Source organism: Neopelma chrysocephalum, unplaced genomic scaffold (genome assembly GCF_003984885.1).
Source record: "Neopelma chrysocephalum unplaced genomic scaffold, ASM398488v2 Primary Assembly neopelma1_60, whole genome shotgun sequence".
In the NCBI taxonomy this organism is placed as follows: domain Eukaryota; kingdom Metazoa; phylum Chordata; class Aves; order Passeriformes; family Pipridae; genus Neopelma; species Neopelma chrysocephalum.
In genome coordinates, this window is record NW_020897715.1 from 7,132,781 (window position 1) to 7,155,709 (window position 22,929).

General features: G+C 37.8%; 1 long non-coding RNA gene across 1 annotated transcript; it reads left to right on the top strand.

The window, feature by feature from the left end:
* The first annotated feature begins 2,359 nt into the window (after nucleotides 1-2,359).
* On the top strand, nucleotides 2,360-10,708 carry LOC113966608. The gene is made up of 4 exons (XR_003533896.1): nucleotides 2,360-2,454; nucleotides 7,780-7,857; nucleotides 9,110-9,210; nucleotides 10,607-10,708. It is a non-coding gene; the product is annotated as an uncharacterized LOC113966608 (long non-coding RNA).
* Nucleotides 10,709-22,929: the final 12,221 nt, after the last annotated feature.

Below are 22,929 nucleotides of genomic sequence, written 5' to 3' on the forward strand. Positions count from 1 at the left end.
AGAGATGAGAAGAAACTTGTGGATTCTACACTGGCACTGGGTGGCAGACCATATTTTGAGGAACTTATTTAACGTTCCAAATAGCAGGTGCTGCGCATTGTAGACCCATGAGTTATTGCTTTGTCAGAAGGTAAGTTAATCAAAACTATAGTAATCCATTACACAGGCCTTAATGTATTAAGAAACATTGTATGTGCTTGTAATGTCTTGAGCAATCTGTAAAATCCACCCTTTGAAGAAAAGGTTATAACGATTTACTGTACTCCTTCACAGGATGTATCCCTTCCTCTCAATCATCAGTAAAAAAAGGCTAATGAAGTTAAAAGGAAAATATGTAGCTGAAGATTGATATGCAGTATCAACTGCTGGCACTATTTTGCTGCATTGTGTGCATTCTCATATCACTATTTAGTATGTGCTTGTAGTTTACAAAGGCTAGCTAAGCTTAATTGCCAATAAAATTCAGTAGTGTTTTATTGTGTATCTTCACACTTTGTTCATAGACCTCTATACTTGCAGACTTTAAGACTGTTTAAAATCAGCATCGATAGTGATGAGTGATCACTATTTAGGGATACCTTATTTTAAAGAAAAATCTTGCTTAGCAAGTGAGACTACAGTGATTGCTGACGGGACTGGTAAGTGCAAGAGGAGGGGAGAGAGTGGTTCAGTGTAAAGCATAAACGCAAAATGAAAATTTCTAAATATATTAGTTTGTCATACAGTTCTGTACATTTTCAGTTAAAAAAATAAAAGCAAACTTTTCCATTTCATCAACTGATTTCTCCATGGCAATGGACCTGAATTTTATTAGCAGCAGTGAACAACTGCTTTAAAAAGAGGATATTCTCCTTCCTGTGAAAGCACATTTATTTCCTTCTCTCTTTCCCAATCACTTTTCTGATCCTTAAAAAAAAGAAAAAAAAAAAAAGCCAAAACAAAACTCAAAAGTACCTCTCTTTGAAATGTGTGTATATGTATATATGTCTGTGTGTATGTGTATATAGACACGTATAAATTGCAAGTAAACATGTTATTACTTCGGCATTACAGCTAAGAATTGAATTCCAAGCTTCCTAGAAGAGAGAATTAGGAAGCAATTACTCTCAAGTGAACCAAAATACGTTTTCGTTATTCCCGCACTGTCTGGAAGCCATGAAATCCTGTCTCTGGGAGGCAGTCATCTTTTCATCTGTACATATCCAGGCCTGCCATCCCATCCCCCTGCACTTCCCCTCTTGCTTTTGTCAAAAAGATTCAGCAGCCAGCCTGCTCCTAAGGAATATGTTGGGTTTGTTGAACAAGTATTTTCTGTTCGTTGCAGAATGCATTCTTTGCTACTCTTCCAGCACCTCTAGGTCTGCCACCAAACTGTATGTTGTCACTTGAAATGGAGTTGTTGTGAGACGCCTTGTAACATGAGTGGGTGAATATACTGCTGACTCCAAGAAACCCCCGAGTAATTTTTGTTAGGGTTGTGCATGTGGCTGAGGCTCGGAGGGTGATCCACAGGGGCTGGAGCCAGGTTCAGCACCAGGCAGCTCACACTGACAGGTGCCTCCAGGCGCTTTAGCCAGTGCTCTTGGTTGCTGTGCATGCCCGGAGGTCAAAAAGCACTCAGCATCTCACAGATGCGAGACTAATGATTTTTAAATCTAATATGGCCAAGATTTCATGCTAATTATCAAATGAATGTTCCTATTTCCTGTAAAGATGTGTTTTATAATACTCTCAGCTACACTTTGACTACTTCGTGCAGGCTGTCTCGGTGAACAAGCTGTAAAAGGATTTAAGTGCCAATTAAAGCGCTGGGAAGAACCTCTTTTGCATGAATCAGCGAGGCACTGTAGTGTGCATAATATCACTTATACAAATTCTGAATTGTTGCCTTTCATTTCCAATATGCTACAGCAACACCTGGTTTATAGGACCCTGGACATTCCTGTGGAAAATCAACAATGGCATACTTTTGGAAAACCATTCTGTTTATTTTTAGTGTTATTGTTCCAAACCATATTAAGAACAAGCTGAATGAAAGGTTCTTGACAATTACCCCACTGGCACCTCTAAAGATCAACCAAATAGTTTGCTGTTAATTACATATTTACTGTTACCAAGCTGGAAGTATTTAGTAGCTTTGGGATCAAACTCTGTCAATCCTCCAAGATAAGATTTTAAGCAATTGAGCTGATTATACTTCCCTAAGTTTACATCTACTGCATTTTTTATATTTCCTTATGTTTAAATCAGTTGTATCACGGGAGACAACAAATAAATGGGTTTTTTTCCACTTACTTCTTTCTACCATCTCCTGTCTCTGCCTGCACACAGATTTGAATTCTCTCTGCAACTTCTCTAAGGGGTGGTAACAGCAAGGCTTTTTCCCTCTGCAAATGTATGTGACTTTGCTGAATTAATGAAAACATGGAAGAGGAGAACCAGCAGTAGACAAAGGTGGGTAAACAATTGCTAACCATTGAACCTAAATTACTTTCTAAATTATATTTTTGACAGTGTTCACACTCGGTAGTGTTTGGAAGGAGTCTGCCATTTCTAACTATGTTCTACAGTTTATTTTATATTTACTTGTCAAAGTCATTGGTTTTATTTCTTCATTTTTTTTCTCATTTTCTCATCTTCCAGGACTGGTTTTGCTTTTTATGTTGTCACTGTAGACACTAAATTCATTCAAGAGGCCAGCATCAGTGGATGCTGCTGTTGCTTTCAGCTTCATCTCCTCCGCTGAAAGGTGGGAGCAAAGGCTTGTCAACCTTTTAAACTTACCTTGATTCAGTTTCCAGTGAGCAAACATTAAGCAGAAGCACCAAGTCAGCTTTCAGAATAAGGCTTAGCTTTGCAAGCAGCATGAGATCCAGACCATTTTCTCTTTTACAGGAGGATGTAACTTGCTCTGTTTTACCTAATGCAAAATTAAGTTTATTTTCCTTTTCCTTCCCCTGATAAAATAGACTGCTTAAGCTGTATTACTATCTGTGCATGAAAATGCAGAAGAAATGTGTCAGGAGCTTGAAGAGAAACAAAGACATGATGCAAAATATGAAAAGATTGGTTCCTTCATCTGAGGGACAGGAAGAAAATGCTCTGGGATAATTGTAATGCATAAATGAAAGCAATATCTAAAATACTGATTCCCTTTGTTAGAAATGTTGAAGAAAAATCTCTTCCATGCCTGGGAGATTAAATCAAAGCTGTGTCAAAGTAGGTGTTCTGGAGCCCCTGTGTGCAACTCAGCCACTTGGGACAGCAAGGGTGGAACACACAAGGCTGTTGGTAGTCTATAAAACCAGGGGGTTTTAGAGGAATATTCTGCTGTTAGACTCCAGGTAGTATTTTCCTGTACTAGTTTCTGGGTGCAACCTGCATTTGCTTCTTTGCAACTTTCTATTAAAACAGTTTAGCTTGTAATCCCTAATTTTAGGAACACTTTTACCCATTTAGTGTATTCTTTTGGAAAATGTGAAGGAAACAGAGAGCCTAGATTGTCTTCCCTGGACAGATCATCTTCAGAGTAGGTCTGATATCCTTGGGAATACCAGATGAGGATACCAGTATTCTGTATGTGCACTCAGCCCATTTATCTCCTCCTAAACCCAGCTGTGACTTTCTATTCTCTGGAAGAAAAACTGAAATCAAAAGCTACCTCAGTTGTCTGTTAAAATCTCTAATTATCCTCTGTTTCAGCCAAGTGTTTTGACTTCTCATCTTCAAGATTGCAGTAGAAAATTCTTTTGTGGCTCATATTCTCTCTATCCCTGACTTTTTTTTGTTATAAGAGAGGGTAGGTTTGTAATTTTTTTCTTGGTTTTGCTCTTATTTTCTCTCTCACATTTACAGTCATTGAATGTCAACGAAAAAATTCTTTCCAAATAGAGCTTGGCAATGACCATTAAACTGGAAGTATCTAAAGTACATAAAAAAATTTTAAAAAACAACCTGTTCATTTTTCACTATCTAGAAAGTTAAGAAAGTCAAAGAAGTGCTATCAAATGTTTGGAATAAATGTAGAGAACAGAATTTAGGGTGGATATTAAATTTACAACAAGAGCTGTGTGATCAGAAATTACAACCCAAAAAGAAGGCACAATCTTAGCAAGTATTTATCTTTTTTTTTTTTTTTAATAATTAGACCTTGCTCAAAAACTTATTTGTGCTTTTCCAGGAAACAGCAATTTTTGTTGGTGACAGGATATTTTCTGACATTTGAGATATCTAAAATTTTATGCCAGGAGACCTAAAAAGGAAGTAACTTGGTCTTGCTTTTTTCCAAGTCATCCTGCCTACAAAGTGTTTACTCTTGGTTAGTAAAGATTGACTTATTTTAAGTTAAGGTTTTTGCCTGGGCAAGCTAAAAGCAGGGGTAATGTCTCTGTTACTTTTCCAGACTCCAAAGGCTCTTCCTTTCTCCCGTCTGCAACACATTTTCAGGTTCTTGCCATATTCACTGCTCCACAGCTCCACTGCTTTGGGTTCCAGCTAATTTTCTTCAGATTTGTAGCTGGTGTAATAGTTATGAGGGGCGTGCCTTTAGAATTAATGTGGACAACTCAAACTAAGCAGACTTTTACTGGGAATTAAACCCCTTGGTGGCACACATTCAATATATTCAGGTTGAACATTGGAAGGGCACAGCAATAAGCAGACATACAGGGTTTCCTTGATTATTGTTTTTATTGTTTTATTGGGCTTTTTCTCTCTAGATGTTATTGCTAATCCATTAAACATACTTGGTAAAGTAGAAGGGAAGCACAGGGAGAGAGCACAGGTCAAAAACAGTACCAGTGGCAATTTCTGGATAATTTTTCCATGCTGAGCATAAATGGTAACCAGAGAACTAATGTGCTTGCTGTGCAGCTGTCACTTTGTCTGGGAATATATGTAGGGACAAAGACCAGTAAATGCCCTGACACCTCTTAAGAGGCATATTTTGTGTAGAAGGATATTAGCAATTCAAAAGCTAAACTGAGATCTAAGCAAGGTCATTGGCTGGTCAGACAGTTTATTTTTGACCTAAGCAGTGTTTAATTTAAGAAGCAGAAGGACTGGGATAAGTAGGTACAAACCTAAAAGGGCAGCTGGCTGCTGGGTTATGTCGAAGCTGAGTCATCCTAAAGGGCAGCCCATTTGTACTCTCACTCAAGAGAGAAGAAAGGTGAAGACCAGAATGAGAGACAGGACGCCCTCCCCAACCCTATAATGCTTAGTATCAGTGAACTCAAGCCATTTCTGTGCCAATAGGAAGGAAAGAAAAAAAGGAAAGGCAAATAGAGAAAGATATAAATTTTAAATAAAATCTGCCTATGTATATATACAAATTAGCCAAAACCCTTGGTGTGTCCAACTAAAAGCAATGTTTTAAAAATTGTAAAAATTTAAAAATTGTACAATTTCTTGATTCCAGTATGTATGACAAATATATGCAGTGTGAATAAAATCTGAGTTGTCTCGTAACAACTCAGGAGGGAAACTAATGAACAATCTTAGTATGGCTTTCTTATAAATAAAACATGCTACTCTCTTTTGTTTAGGGTCTTTAAGTCCTCAGCTCTGTGCTAGTGGCTGGAATAATTAGGTTCTATTTTGAAGGTCATGATTTTTTTTTTTAATATAAACATGAATTTGTCACTTTGAAAAAGAAACTTTCTTCTGTTTTAGAGAATATTTTTCCATAGTTTGAACCTCTTGGATATCCCTGCTCTGTTTCTTGTCAAACCTAGTTTCCTCATCCTACACTGGCATCAGAAGTGTGCTTTTGGGGAGGAGCTTTTGTCTGCCTCAGAAGAATTGCTGTCTTTTCTATTTCAGCTTAGGTTTCCCTGAGAGCCCTCCCTCTTCTACAGTAGGCACAGAGGTGCTGTTGCAATACTTAAAAGCAGTATCTAATAGATCAGGTGTGACAGAACTTCCCTAAACCTCTGTAAAAAGCTTTTTGCCCAATTCCCTCCTGAAATATCATTGAAGTGGTGTTTGACAGATTTGTGTAGCTATAAAAGCTCTCAATTGCTATTATTACACAAGTCTCTGAAAATATATTGATAGGCTTAAGTCTCCATATTTCTGATTTCACCCACTAAACGGAGCCCAGGCTATATCTCTGGCTGACTACCTTTCTCCTTTTGTACAGATTCATCTCTTCGTTTGACTCTGGAAAAAAAAGGAAGAAAGAAAAAGATAATTGTCATTGCCTTGGCCTCAACTCTAGCTGCAGGGAGGAAGGAATAAAATACTTCCAGCGCTCCAGTGTTTGAACCCTAAAAGCTGAAGTGGGTACCTGCTTACTTAATCACTCATTTTTGAAAATGGGGAGTCACCCAAGCATGAACTAAAGCAAGCAGGTAATCTCCTGTATGAAGGGAGATGTAGGTTTGATTTCTTGTAGTGTTTTGTGCAACTTTCCTTCTCCTTCTCCTTCCGTTGCCCTCTTTTGCTGTGGTGTTTAATTTACCAGTGGTTAGGCATAAACAAACCACTTGTTCAGAGTCGGTGAGCTCAGGTCTTTGGGATCCTGTGAAGCTTGTGTTCTTGTGCAGTGCAGGAGAACCAGTTTTTGGTAACTTCTCCACAACTCTGAACCGCTCTAAGAGACTGGACACCTGGGCCAAGCACATACTCTGATATCAAGGACAGAAATGTGGAGCGGAGAAGAAGGTACTGCTGATCCTTTTAGGCTGCAAATACCTATGGGAGCAGTACTATAGCTTGTTTGGTTGTTGTTTATAGGATTTAGAAAACTAGTGATAGTTTCTGAGTTGCATGGATCACCTCAAAGGTAATTTGGCTCTAGCAAAGCATAAAAGTAAGCAAAAGTCCCTATTTCTAAAGATGCACTGAGGATCACAGCTAACCTGGTCAGATGTGAGAGGCAGAATGTGCGAATGTTTTAAGAGGAGATGGGCTGGATCAGGTTAATGAACCACTGGGTCTGCATTCACAAGGAGCACGGGTGGTAATTGCAGGGGAAGCGTGTGCTGTCATTATAATTTTCTGCCTGTCTTCACCCCACTATGCTGCTCAGCAGTTTGGACTTCTTGCGCTGAACCCAACTGCCTGGATCATGACATCCAGACAACTGGGCATTCAAGTCTATTCACCTGGGACCAGCGTAGAATTTTCAGCAGCTCTCGATGAGCTTCAGACCTAGAATAAGAAAACAAGTTATACCCATGTGTGCCATCTATTCTTATCAATTTTTCCTGTACTGTGTGCTCCACATGTTTCACCAAAACAAAGTTGTCTCTTCATTCTTCTGTTCATTTTGTTGGGCACAATGAGAGGATGAGAAATATTTTCTGGAAGTTCACTCAGCTCTGTATTTTTTTGACAGTAAGCTTCCCTTTCCCCTGTGATCTTGAGATTCTCAACAATTTATTTTACAAACCTAAATGCTAGTGGGTAGGTTTATAAATTTTTTGAAGTTCAAATATGTAGAATTTAAGCCCTAAAATTAAGTATACAATGCATTTACATATTTTAAGGACTGCATTATTATTTGCTTTGATATCGACATGCCTATTAAATTGATGAGAACTCCTTAAAATTGTATTTTGAATGCTTCAGTAAAGTTTTGTGGAACTTAAATACATCTGCGTTCAGAAACCTTGCCTGGTCTGCCACTGTTTTTCATCATAGGAGACTATAATATATTTAGCTTCAGGAAAAATGATTTAGTTAAAATGTAATTTGAAAGCTCCCATGGCACTGGAGACTTTTTTGGGAGCATATTTTACAAATTGATGCTAAAGTAGCTCCTTTTGCTTACAGCTGTATTTTGGGGTTTGAGCAGGCGGGAATGGCTTTCATTTTAAAAAGTATTTGAGGACCTCTGCTTCTTTTGAATAGGTAAGATGTCAAAAAGCTGTTCATAGGTAAAAAAGAAATGCATTTCTTCAGAGTGCTCTACTAACCACACACCTCCATTTCTATTTACAGATCAGGCACTTAAAGCATGTCTTCAAATTATAGGTGTACAGGAGTTCACAACTTACCTAGTAGAGTTTAATGATGAAAAAATGCTTCCTGTGCATTTAGGGATTTTCAGAGGACTTAGCAGAAATGAAATAATCAATCTCACTGTAGCCCTTGTAACAGATAGGTAGTTAATTGAAAAGAGACAGTCCTGATGCTTTTTTGGCCACTGGAAAAAGCCCTTGAAGGGCACCATTATGTCACTCAGGCCTGTTTTCCAACAACTGCCTATTCCAGTTAGCCTCCTGTCCATGTGTGCTTCTTGATATAGACAAAATTTGTTTCCCATATGTACATTCTTCAGCAGCAAACTCTGAAACTACTCAAACATGTTGCACAGGCACAGGATAACTGGCTGGTTTTTGTTTGGTTTTGTTTTTTCCTTAAGCCCAAAGGAGGTTGCTTCATTCTGGAACATGTTTAGTTTGTAGGTGACAAATGGTCCGTGAAAGCCTCAGAGGCAACTCAATATAAATGAGGCCAGGCAGCAGAAGTCCCCATTGTTGCTCAGTGCGGTGAGCCAATATAATTGGAACTGTATAAAGTGAAACAGAGTTAGAATTTAGCAAGGTAATATGCCCAAAAAGTCATAAAAATAAAACATTCTCTTTCCAGCACTCTGAGAATATACTGTCGTTCTTTCATTTGCTTCTTTCTACACATGCTTTATTTCTTAATGCTCTCTTACTTCATCTTGCATCTTTGCCTAAAGATTGTGTCAACATTTTGTAAGGGCTGATTTGCTGATTTCATTATTGTCAGTTTTTGTTTGGTCACTTCCAAAGACACACAACAGAGGCTGCAGTGGTTTGGAGCGTTGTAACATACCAGGACTCATTACTTCAAGAAAAGAAAAATAGTGGCAAATTTTTTAATCTAAATCTAACCATCTAAATCTAGCAATAGTCATCATTCTGAATTAACTCCCTAAACCACTTTTACAAGTCCTATTTTACAGAAGTATGCCCCATTAAAGTTGTCTCACCCTTCCTTGGGCATCAGGGCATTCAAGCCTGGACCCTTTATAATAGACAAATAATAGGTGAATGAATATAATGAATAGTCAAATAATATAATGCCTTTCTAATAGGAAACTAATCCCATGTCTCAATTTATCATAATACAGTTAAACAAGTACAGCACAAGTCATTCTGAAGAACTGAGAAGACAGATGTTCCAAGTCAAAATTTAATAAGAGGTGTCTTCAAGGAAAACCTCTGTAACGGGGTAGGCATTTTTTCCCCTCAGTGTCTCTGAAATACAGTATTTTCTTGATTAAGTTATCTGTTTTCATGAAAGAGACTACTATAATAAGAGTAAGAGTGAAGAATGTGACATTTAAATTGCCTTTACAGTTACAAAGGAAAAAGACACGGTGTATGAAATTTTAAATGTCTCTGTCTCAGATATGTTCCTCTGCTTCAGTGTAGAGTCAGAAATATCAAATTATTTTCTTTATCCATTAGATACATATATATTCATACACTGAAGATTGCAACATTGTTACAGAAGAACTGAATATTTCACTTGCATTTGCACTTAATGCTCAGCCTGGATTAGTGCCAGACAGGTCTCCACTGTGACACAGAAAATCTATTGATAAACATTCAGTGAACAGGGCTCGCCAAAATTTGCCTTAGATCATCAGAACCTCATTCTGCGCCATTTCCAAACAGCATGCAAAGGTACTCATTTTCAGATTTGGAAAGACATGATGACTTGAATAAATAAATAAAAAGTCCTAAAATTTTATATCTCTCTGACTTCCTTAGGGCACTTCAATTCAAATATAACTGATCACCTTCTGGAGCAAATCCAGTTAAACAAGAAGTTAGCCAGGGCTGAAGCCATCTAGAGTTGCTTCTTCCACAAAAGTAGGACAATTCTTTGTGCATTCCTGAGAACTTCTTTGACACTGAAAGTATTGGAATTCAGTAAAATGGAAATGAAAGCCAGCAATGTGAATTGCAATATGACACTTTGAGAGTAGTGTACTGTTAGTCATTTAAGTATCTTTAAGGTATTGGACTGATAATTAGAAAAATATTGATTTCTGTCACACAGAAAGCAACATTTAGAAAATATTCTGCTCGCTTTATTACTGCTTAAGTCACATTACACAAGAACAAATTAACTTAGTTTTGGTCAAAGTAGGAAGCAAAAGAGTGTAAACATTCAAACACTGCTAAGTATCAATGAACTCACAGAAACTGCTCCAGGAAAGACAAATCATATGGTTGACTGGTTTTGTTTTGTTTTTAAATTTGGATAGGTGAAGGAAGGAAATTATTATTGTTTTGAATAAAACATATTGATTATGCAAAATACTGTCACGGAATGGCCTCTGTAAGCATAATTGTATCTACGTATCATTACCCTTACCTTTTTATTAAGGGCAAAAGGAGAAACATGTTATGTGTAATGCCAAGAATATAAGTCTAAATGGAATCTTAAAAGTCTAATTAAATAATATTTATTTACCCCACATGAAGTCATTATGGAAAAAGAAGAAGTACTTTAAAGAAAAAGTGTAATAATATAGAGTAGTCATACACATACTTCCTAGTATCTACTACTTTTTCTGATATTATACTCAGTCTTCCAATGCCCTTTGGGGTCCTAGCATTGAAGGTTTCAGAAAGAAGAGGGAATCATGCAGCTCAAATCTTCACCCATGAGGAATATATGGTTGATTTCTCCCTTCTCATCTTAGGAGCTTCTTGAGGTAATACCTCTATGTTTGCTAATGTGTCAAACTCCTTGCTTACTCTTTACTGACTAGTTCATGGTGCAACAGAATTTCCTACACATGTTGTATTTCACACAAGTTGGATGCTTGTTCTCTGTTCTCTTTGTACCTCTAAATGAGGTTTTGTTCAGCTCTGAGTCTGCATTTCTTCAACTGACTATCAGTGAGTTATATATAATGCTGGGGCCTCCCATGACAGCCTACCACCCATCTCTTACCATCCCATGCCTTCACGTCTCTAGATCACCTTCTCTGTCCACACTTTCCGAGGTCTCTCCTATCATACCATGTCTTCTACGGAAGAGTATCTGTATGAAACTATTATTTTACTGTATAAAGATGAGCAAAAATAAAGCAAATTAGGTATAAACACCCCGTCATTAGAAAAATTGCTAACAAAAAGCAAAGTTGGGAAATTGCAGGCAGCTCAAGAGAAGTTGAGAAAAAGTATATTTGACAAGCTGCTCTCCTGAGGCCTTGCAAACTCAACACTTCTGCTGGCATGGCAATACAGTGCATACTGGATGCCAGGGCTTGTTGCAACCCACCCCAGAAAGGGGAGGGTAACCCAGGTTCTTATTAATAAATCCCTTGGGGTGGATTAGAATGAAACAACACTGAATAACTGGTGTTTGTAGACCTATATATGTAGGGTTTGTTTTAGAACAATTTTGTTTCAAAGGTAAACAGGTATGTTGCCATTTTGGGGTGTTATCATTCTACAGCAAAACAACATCTATATGTATGTTATCATCTATACAGCAATATAGCAACATTAAAGCATAGCAGTATAGCACTATTAAAGCACAGAATATTAAAACATCTATAGTAATAAAGCAATATTAGAGCATAGCAATATAGCACTATTAAAGCATAGTAATATTAAAGCATCTATAGCAATAAAGCAATATTAGAGCATAGCAATATAGCACTATTAAAGCATGGCAATATTAGAGCATTTATGCAATATGGCATTTTTAAAACTAAAGCATCTGTATATTAAAGCATAGCAATATAGCACTATTAAAGCATAGTAATATTAAAGCATCTATGACAATAAAGCATTGTTAAAGCATAGTATCTATAGCAATAAAGCATAAAGGTAACACTTCAGGAAATGCACAAGGGAGAGAAAAGGAAAGAAAGGATAAGGGTGGAAAGAAGTATATAGTCACCACCCACTCCATGCAGTGATGAAACTTGGTAGTTGCAGCTTCAATGTTTGTTGGTTGAAGTGGTGGTCTTGGTCCACTGGGGTGGGGGGAGCCCCACACACAGTATTAGAGGTGTTATGAGTTATTATACACTTCCAGGTCAGGAGGGGAGCTTTACAATGGATGGTGTCACAGGCCTGAAGACAGTTGCAGCTGCCTATTCTGCCAGCATCAATAACAGTCCAACATCTGAGATGCATAGTTCAGGCTAGATGAGGACATTGGCATGAGAAAAGGGATTTTCCCACCTTGCAGGACTTGTCTCTTCTTACTCTCTTCCTTTCCTCAGGCAGGCATCTGCACCAAGGATGGATGGACAATAGCACCCACATATCTGATCTGAAGGTCCTTTGGCAGTATTCAGGGACAGTGGGCTCTGCTGGGTGAGCAGCTGCTTCTTTTCAGTTTGCAAAAGTCTTTTGGTGATCTCAGAATGTGTAAATCATTAACTGTTTCAGTCTCTGACAGGGCTACTCTACACCAGCTATGAAGTTATATATGTTGTCTTCCTTAGTAATGTGATCCCAGTTAGGGACATCACTCTTGGAAACATTTTGGAACTACTTCAGCTAGTTTTTTATATGTCATGTCATTTCTATGGTACCATATTTTCTCTCCTTGAAGGATTTATGGTCCCAGTTCCTGACTTTTTAATGAGAAGGCTGACAGCAGGTTTCAGTCATTCCTACTGTGGATGGGCCATCATCTCTCACATTTCAAGTCAAGGCACTTCATCTACCCTGAATGTTACCCATTCTGGGATGTGGAGGTAATTCAGGAAATATGAAAAGCAGAACCCTCTGTGATGGGCTAGTCTGAAGATTTGCTTTTGTTTTTAACGACAGCCGTTTGCTTGCTATTGTCTTGATATGTTGAATTAATGCCAGTTCCAAGAAATGACTAGTCATGAAGGATGTGGTTAAGTATCCAGAAGAAATCCAAAAATGGGGCACAGGGTTAGACATAGGTCTCACATTTACCATAATTTGGTAACTACTTTCTCTGGTTGCCCCCAATCTATGTCTTATATTGAGAGCTCAAACATATTCCTCTAGTGTAGAAAGGAAAGGATCTAAGGACTTGTGTAAAAGTCCCCAGGGCTTGGGAGGAAACTAGGCTTTCAATTCATCGAGTCCTTTTGATATAGTTGTTTTTCCATTAGCTACCTTCAGTGCTGCTACAGTAATAAATCACATCAAGTACCTCTAGAAAGTAAATGTTGAATCACTTTTTGCGTTTATGATTTGCTCTGTTATTGTGTAAATATACTGTTATACACATATGCATGTAGCTATAGAGAATAAAATACATAGCATCTTTTTGCAAGCTACAGCTGACAGCAAGTTTCCCAGGATAAGTTCACTCTCAAGACCTAATAATAGGGCATGGTTTTGTTCCATCTCTGCAAACATACACCAAACATTGATGGTATGTATGTTCCTATTGGACCCAGCCTAACAATGAAGTTAAACATCTGAGTCACCCCACTCTTTCTCTCATGTTCATGGTTTCAGTTCCCAGGGCCTCATCCTAGTGAGGGCAAATGGATATGTGACTGAGAGCCAGGCAGCTTAGTGGGATGTTATAAAACTGTTCTGTGTGTGATGCAGTGGAGACATACATGCCTATTTCATTCCATAGAGAGAGTTGGGGACCCTTTTCTTCTTGTTGCGGACCTGCATGCAAAGTTCTAGTCTGAAAATTAACTTTGCAAACAAAACTTCAAATGAAGCCTTGCTTCTGGTTCCTCTACTAATAGAAACTAAGTGACAAGGAAATATTGCTGTCCATGTGATGTTCAGCCAGATTCTTCCCATTCGTGCTCTTTTCTGCTTGTATGATTTTAGCGCAGTCTTCACAATAAAGTGGATTTTACCTGCCTTTAGTGCAACTAACAACTAGCCTTTTTTTCAGATCTAGTAAGCAGTGCTAGTATACATCCTGTATACTAGCCTGTCTCTGAGCAGTATATGCTTCCTAGAGCTGACAGCTAAAATGAAAAATGCCTATTTTATCATTTGATGTTAACAGGAATGATGTGGAGTGCATTCACAGAAGGATCTATTGTATAAAACAAAGCCTTTCTTCTAGTCACTCCGGAGAACGGCACTGTATGAGAATAGTCCTGTGCTTTAAATCTTAAAGATAACTTCTTGCCAGGTAATGCAAGATAATGATAGCACATAATATTCTTCTCTTGCTGCTTCTTTCTCATGTATTGATTTGCTCTATACTGTAGGTGTGATAGACCAGGGTGCTTACCCTCTATTCCTCTGAGCACTTTGAAGAAACTACTACATTTGTCAAATGACAAAAAGAATCATCTTATGAGAGTCAATTGAGAGACATCAAAAGCCACTGGAAAATCTGCAGTCCCAGGTGTGCTGTTACTTGAAGATTATCCAGCTTTCGAGTCATCAGTGGTTAGTCTTTGAAAAGTTCTGCTGAACTCAGTCCGGATTTGAGAACTGAACGCTGGATTTTTTTGTATGTTTTCTGGGCTCCCTTCCCTCCCTATCTCTTGGGAAGAATAGATAAAAAAGCAGTGTGGTTAAAGGGATTATGAGCCACATGGTACTTGTCCCATGGCAGCTACTGGGTTACCATTGCCTAGTTAAAAGGTTATTTAATTGAACACACTTTAGAAAAAATAATTTAAAAAAAATTTTACAAAATCTCTAAATCTGCATATTTTTCACATAAAATATTCTGACCATACAGGCATTAAAACAATGATGCTAACATTTAGGTTAAGAGTGTTTTTTGAAGTTTCTCTTAACTCAGGGTTTTTCAGGTAGGCATTAGGAACCTGGAATCGGCTGGTCTAAACTCTTATCCAAGAGCAATGTAGACACTAATAACTCTTGAAATAATTATAAGTTTTGCAAAACACCAAATTTCCTAGGAATGAAACAAAGGTTGACCAGTTTGAAAGATGTAGACCTTCTTCCTCCTAAACCTGAAATATAGAAATCAATGTTTGCTTTAAAGTAGTAATAAGTTCAGGAATTGTAGGTCCTTAGGAATAAGATATATTAGTAGTTCACAGCCAAGTTGTTTGCTAAATGCTGTTAAGAAATTGCCTTCCCTAGTCCATGGAAACAGTGGTCAAAAGGAGTGCAAATGCAAGTATGTCCTTCAGGATCTTGAGCCTAAGCCCAGCATTTGGTTTCCAAGGAGAAATCTTGCTTGCATTAGATCAAGGGGCAGGGGGTAAATAAAAATCTGCTGTTCACAGGAATTTGCATCACAAAACTGTATAGTACAGTGCTTCTTCAGATGACAAAGTTCTTGTTCTCAGAAACAAACTTATAATAACAAGGACATCTGCTTGTTTCTGCCATATTTAAGGAACAGAAAATTACTGTTTGGTCAAGTTATCACTGTGTGATACATAATACCATTCTTTTCATCCTGATTTCTAAATCTGTCTTGTCTTGAGGGAAAAAGAAATCATAAGACTTTCCCTGGATATATTTAATTTCTAATTGCTGTCTTAACATTTGAAATTTTCCTTATCGACTAAATTTGCAGTGGTAGCATAGTTCTAAAAATTACTTAGCATGTTCATTTTTAGACTACCTCATTCCATCTTTCTGTCATATTATGCTCTTTTTCAAATTATTCCACTATTTTCAGAGAAGAGGTTTGACAGAGTTGTTATTAAAAATCAGAGATGAAAACACAGTGTCTCACGTAATTCCAAGCCTTTGCTATGTAGCGATAAAAGGACAGGAAATTGTTTCAGGTTTTATTTGTCTTTGTAGCCTCACAAGTGTATATTAAGCTGATTTCTGTAATTCTTATGAAATCAGTTCTTGCATGTCCATTGTGCTGTTTGCTCACAGGCTGTACAGCATCACACACACCCTTCTGCCCCATCCCAGCAGCTGGAGCACGCTGCAGTGTTTAGGTTTTGCCATGGGACCACCTGGTCTTCAGTTGTACAGGGCTACTCCTCCATGAGTGTGGATCTCTGGCATCCCAGCATGCTTGTGGAGTTTCCTTCAGGAAATGTGACTTCTCCAGCCTAGAGTTTCCAGAGTGGTTAGCACTCTGTTTTCAAGAGCCCTATTCCATTGCTGGGGCTACTTTGTGCTTTATCATTCTGAACACATGTGATAGTTGAAGTAGATGGATTTTGCACAGTATTTCTAAAATGTTTTCTTTCTTTCCAGCTCCTTGAGGAAGTGGGAATTAAACAGTGCACCATCCTTCCATCTCTCAGCATTTGCAGGTGTTCTGCAGTGTATGATTTGATGTCTTCTCACACTCATTTCCTTTCCCAACTCCATTCACACCATTATGTATCACTTCAGAAGATCAGGGTTTTTTTCTAAATCATGGAGTCTTTTCTCTGCCTCACTGTTAACTGCATCTTTGGCTGACCCTGATTTTTCGGATTATCCATTTTTGCCTGTCCTAGTTTCATAGCCCATGAGTTCTTTAGTGACATCTGTGGTGTAGTGACATCTGTCTACTATGTTGCTTCATCAGACTTTCCATTCAGCTCATTACATTTCAGGGAAGTTAGTTTTGTTTAGGATTTCACCACTGTGCTCTGGGCAATATCTGTTTGGTTTATTAAGGATTTCTGACCACAGTTTATATAAGAATCAGATGCTTGGACATATCTCAAGTCTTGCAAAAGTTGTCAGCCAGAAAATGCTCACACAAGGATGGTCAGTAGTTGTGTGGATTTTTTTGAATCTGCTTTTAATAGAAAAACTGGAATCACTTAACTACAGGAAAGTGCATCAACCCCACCTCTTGTGATGTTCTTTGAAAGCTGGTAATACTCTTCACTTTTATCCCTTCAACTCATCTGTATTTTTGATCCATTTTCTGTCCTTCTCTAGGGATTTACACACAAGTTCCCTAATATCAAACATCAAAGTTTCCACTTTCTTTCTTTCCTAGAACAGATTACATCTCCCTACATAGTCGATAAATTGATCAGAAATTACCATTAAATTAGTTTACAAGTCGAGTTCTTCGTGACTTAGAATTTCTCTTTTAGCACACCTCTTCTGTTCTTAGTATTATTTTCTTAAAATTTCTTTTCGTAATGTTCCTTCTCACCAATTGGATTACTCTTGTCTTCATCTAGTTCTCTTTTTTTTCTGAAGCTTGTCTTTTACAGCATTGGTTATGCTTGGTTTTGTTATATATATTCTCTATATCTTGGTATTTAATTGCCTTGTAGCATAATTTCTATGTTCTATTTAGCCCAATGCTTTCTGTTCTTACTTAATCCTGCTTCATTTATGCCAAGTTGATAGTTCTCCCAAAAGGAATATGAGACAAGGATTTAGTAAAGCTAAGAGTTCAGAACATATAGAATATAGGAATTCACTGATGGTCCAGAAATGAAGCAAATAAAGATTTCATAAGTCGCTGTGCACCAGCAAACATAGAAATGCTGAAGCTTTGCTTTGAAATTTAATTTGATACACTTATGTCACTGCCATTCTGACTAATTGTTTCTTATAACATCCCATATTTATCTAAACTATTGGCTTTGCAGTCTGAGGGCAATCTCTAACTAGCTCCTCAAACTGCCCTTCCAGACAGTGGAAACAGTGCAGCCACCGGAGTCATCTCTGCCAAACTGAAAAGCTGCCAGTTTTGAAGCTTTTCTTTTTGTCCCTCAGACAGCTTTTTTATTTCATATCCTATTGTACCTTCTTTGATTGAAATCCCTTGCCAAATGCTTTTGAAAAATCTAAATATAACTACATCCTCTGAATTTGCCTTTATCTTGGTGGTAGTACCTTCAAAGGATTCTTGCAGGTAAGATAAATGTTCTTTTTACAGTACAAATGAATATGGAATAACACTTCAGCTGTGCATGGATCTGAAGGAATGTTGAAAAATATGACAAATTTTACCATGGTGGCTTTATACTACCTCTTTATACTCAGCTTTTCAAGTAAAGCATAATTGCTTTTACTAGAGTCCGTTTTTTCAAAATTCTCACTTGAACTACAGAATCTTTTGAGGATTTTCAGGTGAAGAGGGGTTAAGCTCTTTTTGGATGCTTCTTGAACTTAAGTCACCTATCAAAGAATAATAAATGAATTCCTAAAATGTAGTGATAGCACAATGAAGAGAAGGGATGCATAATATATACTATTCCAAATGCAAAGGAACATTTATTCTTAAAAAAAAAAGAGAGACAATAGTCATTGTTACACATTCTTTTTTTTCCAGAAAGGAAGTATAAATGCTTTCATACTTTTGAAAATTTGTGTTTGTTTTCATGCATAAACATACTTTAGCTATTTATAAAGAAATGTACAAGAATTTCATGTAAAAAAAAATTCAGCTGAAAGTAGCTGAAAGCTGTTCCAGAGGTATTACATATGGCTTGCCCTGTTCCTGTTCTCTCTTAGCATTTTCTTACAGCACTTCTGGGATCAGAATAGGTGTTGAGGTGGGCTCTTGGGCTAAAGTAAGTCACCAACTTACCTGTAGTATTTCAGTCTCACAGTTAGGAAATTGATATATCCATATATTCTATCAGAAAGGTCCAAATATAATTTTATGCTGAGTGACCACTTTTACAAAGCCAATATTCTTTGTGCAAAGAATATTATGCAAATAGTTTCTGCATGTAACATGTTTTCCAAGTGTTGAAAATGTATACAGAATAGCTCTTAAAGAATTCCAAGGTGAGCTACAGTTTAGATTTTGAGCTAGTGCAGTGGATGAAAATGTATTAAGCAAACTGCTCATATTAAAACATAATACTATTCCCATTTTTGATAAATAGGTTTATTTAATAAATTTGCATTCTGCTTGTCTTGCAGTCTTCTGGAGAGTCTAGTTAACACACAACTTCAAGACCTTTGAGAAGCAAACACTGAATGGACATCTCATAATCTCATTTCTTGAGTTTCCTAAAAGCAGAAAATGGAGAGTTCAGGTGGTTGGTAACACCCAGGAAATGCTATGCATGCAGTCTGGATGGTTGCCCTGCATGGGAGCAGGGAGAGGTGGTGTGATGTCACCAGAACACATCCAGGATGCATCACTCCAAAAAACCAGGTGTCCACAGATGAAGTGACCTTTTTTTGCCATATGCTCATAAGGGTAATCAGAAGTCATTTTGAAAGGGTAGGGGGTGTTGCAGCTTATTTCTGTAGTTGTTTCTTTGTGCTGCTGCATGAGGGGGCATGCTGAATCCGAGCATTAACTTAAAATGTCAGTGGCTAACCTTTTGAACAGTCATGCAGTGAGCTCTTACCATTCAATGACAGGCATATATAATTAGGTGCCTAAATTTCACGCACCTTTTTCCTAGAGGGCATTTTCATTAGGACCACAAACAGCAAGCTTTTCATTCTGGAGGAAGCAGAGCCACAGGAGCAAATGTATTTCACTGTTTGCTTTCATGCTTTCTGACAAACACCTACAAAACAGTGCTAGAATAAAAATGAAAATAATCCATGCACACAGTCAGCTTTTGGCTTTACGTTGTGCAAAATAGAAACTTGTCCCCAGAAAAAGTCAGATTGTGTCTCACAGGGACAGTCTACCTGATTGGAAACCCATTTAGTGTTGGCAGAAAACTAGAAAAGGTCAAACTTTATGCTTATTCATGAGTTACTCTGTAAAATCAGAGACAATTCTTAAGTAGACTAACCAAAGAAGAGGTGGTGCAGGTTTCAGCATAGCTGGCCTCATCCTTTCTCTAAGGATGGTCATACTGAGGAATCAGTTCTGATGTTTCTGTGCCCTGAGAACTTTAGGAAAAAAAGGGCCACAAGCAAAAAAGCAAGCTCTTAAATGTGCTATACTTCAGGACAGAGACTTCCATCTCTGAAGAAAACTAGATCACCTGTATGATGAGCATATTATATTTTCTTTTTGAACCATGGGGATCATCCCCATGCTCGTAAGGTACAGTATTGCAGTCCCTCATTCCCCACCTTACGTCCAGCTGTGTGTTTGCAAAGTGTTTCTTTTGTAACCAAGCAATTTCAAATGCACTTTCAGAAACATTGAAGGCTGTGAAAACACTGTCAAAAGTGATTTGCCAGACCTAGTTTGAAGTAAATATTTATTCTTTCTTTGTGAGCCCTGTCACCTCTGTGTGAGAGCTGATGCATACATCTCCTGGGAAGCGTGGGTGACAATACCCCGGGTCCCCATGCCGCAGCCACGGCTGTCTCCTGGGCTGACACGGGGTTGGGTTTTTATGCAGCTGCCTGTGGGCTCTCTAGGGACCAGCTGTCGTGCCACCGTGGTAGCAAGCAGTTGCTTCACTAAAGCTCTGTGGGCTAAATACCAAGAAATTAAGGCAAGACAAACCTCCAATAGGTGTTTATCATAGGGCTGAGGCTGAGGTGAGGGGGTAGTACTGAATCCTGCTTGCTTTAGACACGTTGAATACTAGGTTCTTGAAGGAGGAATTGTTCTCGGTATTTTTAAAAGGGTTCTTGCAGAAAAAAAAAAAAAACAGCCCTGGCCTTCAAATGCTGTTGGAGTGTATACAGTAAATGATTTCGTGTTTTCCTTTCTGACAACATGAGAAACCTTATTTCAGGTTCTGAGGCAATTTTTAAGTAATTAAGGAACCATTGATTTTACCCAGGGAATCTGCATTTGAGTGCACAGGCTGGAGTGTCACTGAAATACAAGTTTTCCCTTTGTCATATGACAGACAGAGGCACATGGAAGAAGAGGCACAGTTAAAAAAAAAATATCTGTTCTGTTAAATACCACACAGGGAAGACTCAAAAAAACAGATCAAGCAAAGAGCAGCCTCAGATGCAGTTACAAAAACTTCTGTACTCTGTAACAGGCATTTGACTTTCTAGGAAGAATTAACACATTTAATATTAAGCTGGTTAGGTTAGGTTTTAATGCATAAATTATAGCATACCTTAGCATTGCAATGGGTACACTTCCCTGGAAGAATCTCAAAGCCAACAATCAGTGTGTACTCCTTCTGTTGTTGTTAAACACCTATTTTCATGTATCTCTTCATTTGTTTGACTCACATTTACTGCACAACAAAACACAAATCCATGGTTAGCTGTTGCTGATTTTATCACAGTGGTCATTCAAAGAACCATTATTATTTTTCCCTCAAGCATACACAAGTTGGTCTGTCTTTTTAAAAGTTGCTCTCCTAATACCTTTACCCTGCATGCTGATTTAAGAATTGTAAATATGCTGATTAAATTTTACCGTATTTCATGTCTTAGTGAAAAGTCTTCTTGTAATTATAAGTACCATCTACAGGTTTTAACATCTTCATTTTGAAACCAGTTGCCAGTTCAGAGCAAGACACTGATTTTTTAATTGCCCTTGACACTGGTTGTGTGAAATACCAGGTTCAGGAGCATGTGTTTGGTATATACAGTATAGTCAGCAAGTGCTTTGGAAAAGGACGTTCATATGCTGAACCACAAATATTTCTACATATCTTTTAGCTCACGAATGATGATGAAGCTTCTCTTCTCTGATGGTAATTTTATTACAGTGATTGGATCAACTCAGGATTAAACCTTCTCAGATTTGGCAATAGCCTCTTACACTGTGATACTATAGGTCATGCTTTTGACAAAAGGACTAATTGCATTGTTTCTGTGAAGGTTTGTTCATATTTATGTTTTTCCACTAAAATAGCACCCAAACCATTTTTCAGACAATTAGCTCATAGTACTTTTTTACCATTTTTTATTCAGAACAAAAAACTAACTTTTCTTTAATTAAGTTGTTCTCGCATTCCCTCAAGTGTCAAAAAGATAGAACCACTTTTATTTCAGATGGCTGAAAATTCCACCCCCACATACATCTTCAAAGATTAAAGGTGGGGGAAGGGTGTATGTGTGAACTAAATAAATGGGTTTGCCTTGGATAGACACCAGGCCTCTAGCACTACAGATTTCATTCAGAATGTTAATGTATACAAAATTGGGAAAATAATGTGATGTTATGGCTCCTATAATTCAACTTGCCCAACATTCCTGTGTTTTGCTAGAATAAATAGAATGTCAGAAAGCAGTAAATAAAGCTGTATGTTAGTACAAGTCTAAATTATAAGGCATGGCATGAGTAATGGTTTTAGTTAAACTGGCTGGGATAAAAACTTATCGATGCTGTCAGTCTTCATGCTTCAGGATGCACATTGATCACTCAAAAAGGTTGGGAAAAAAGGTATGCCCCCACAGCCCATTCTTCCTCCTTTCACTGCAAGTTTATCGAGCATTAGCATCTTAATTGCTTTCTGGTTTATTTGCTTTCCCCTGTTGTTGACTCCTGCTGAAGATTGCATTAAATATTGGTTGAACCTGATAAAATAATTCCTGTTCATATTAACATTAAGATGTAGTGAGGAATTATGTGGCCACGTGTGAACTGATTAGAATTTTATTTGTTTTCTGATTTCCTTAAAAAGAGGTGTCAGATCTGTCTTAGGAAGATTAACCTGTCATTAACCTAAGTGCTATCAAGAAGATAAAGGCTTGTCAGTCTATAAGCTGTTAATTGAAAACTTTTTTTCTATAGCAGTCACTTAGCAAAAAGTAAAAGCATCCAGTTTCACCCACATTTTTCTACAAAAACTGCAAACAGGGTGTTGCACAAGAAAATGGTGCTTTAAAGATAGAGGCCTCTATCCTGAGAGTTTGTTGCTACAATCAGAACTGTGAACTGGGATGCTTTAGCACTGAGGTATGTTCGTTCCCCAGAAGTGCGATTTAAGATCTCTTCCATGCACCCCTGGCACAGAGGTGTAACTCACATCTGGAATGTCCTCTAAGAAACTCAAGACCTTTTTCAAAAAGAAACATATTCTGCAAGGTGACACAGAAGGAGACATCCAGGGATTGATTTCAAATTGTTAAGGCATTCAACATACACGTTGTTAAGGTAAAAATACCTCCAGCCTAGCTTCTTTCCTATATAATTTTGCAGGTACCTCTTCCCAATCTAAAGGAAAACACCTGTTTTGTGAACCGTGGATGCTGT